Genomic DNA, 1,045 nt, shown 5'->3' with positions numbered 1-1,045 from the left:
GTATTAAACCCCCAAAGTTACAGCTTTTCTCTGACCTTGGCTTGGTAAATGCTGCCACCACGCAGATGCAAAAAAACCCCAAACCTTTGGACCCAGGAAGGAGCACTTGAGAATTCTTCCCTCTGGGATACCCTCAAGCCCTTTCACCTCCCCTCCAGGAAAGAGCTGAGAAAGAAAACAAAGGAAATTAGCTGTGGCTACCAGCTAATCAAACAACATGCACAATCCTCTTAGGACACCAAAAATCCAACCCTTTTCTTAAGAGGTAAATTTTATTAAAATTGAAAAGGAAAACAATACATCTGGAACTTAGGCTTTTGCTAGATCTTAAAAGAAACAATTGTTGTAAGCACCCAAAATAGCTTTCTTGGGGTTCAGCTTAAGGCTTAAAAGCAAATGAAAGCATCTGGGATAGCACAGAGGAGCTCCAAAAGCCAAGATAAAAAATATAAACCTCATTGTGTCTGTCTAAACTTCCCTGTCCAAATCATTTCTTCTAGGGATGGAAGATGAATTTTCAAACCTGCTTCAAGCCACACACAGCATTGCTACTCCGTGTCGCCTTCTCCGGAGAACAACAGACAAAGGGAAAGTTACTGTCCCATTTAAAAAAGTTCTAGCCTTTCCATTGGCACTTTTGGTCAGGTGCCCACTCCTTTTCTTTTACCTGTGGGCTTGTTAACCCTTTACAGGTAAAGCAAGCAGAGGAGTCACACCAACAACCCCTCCCCTTCATTTACCACTGTATGGCTTGTGAGGTAACATTTGAAAAGACATAATCTACTGAATATCCTCCTTAAAATGTGTAGCAACATTGTATGTAAAGTTATGAGATTTTACGGCATGATATTACTGAAAAAGTTGCAACCCTAACCCTAAGTTCCTCAGAGACAGCAAGGCAAACAGCTGGTCAAATAGCCATTCTCCAGGAGGGAGAAGGTGTAAAGAAGACATTCACATTCCATCACAGGGACCACTTGAAGCTCACATCTACAACAGCCTGTCACCATGACTCAGCTGAGGACTGGGTTTGTTTCTAGTACAA

Source organism: Mauremys mutica, unplaced genomic scaffold, assembly GCF_020497125.1.
Source record: "Mauremys mutica isolate MM-2020 ecotype Southern unplaced genomic scaffold, ASM2049712v1 001060F_np12_obj, whole genome shotgun sequence".
NCBI lineage: Eukaryota > Metazoa > Chordata > Testudines > Geoemydidae > Mauremys > Mauremys mutica.
This window is presented reverse-complemented; position numbering follows the sequence as displayed.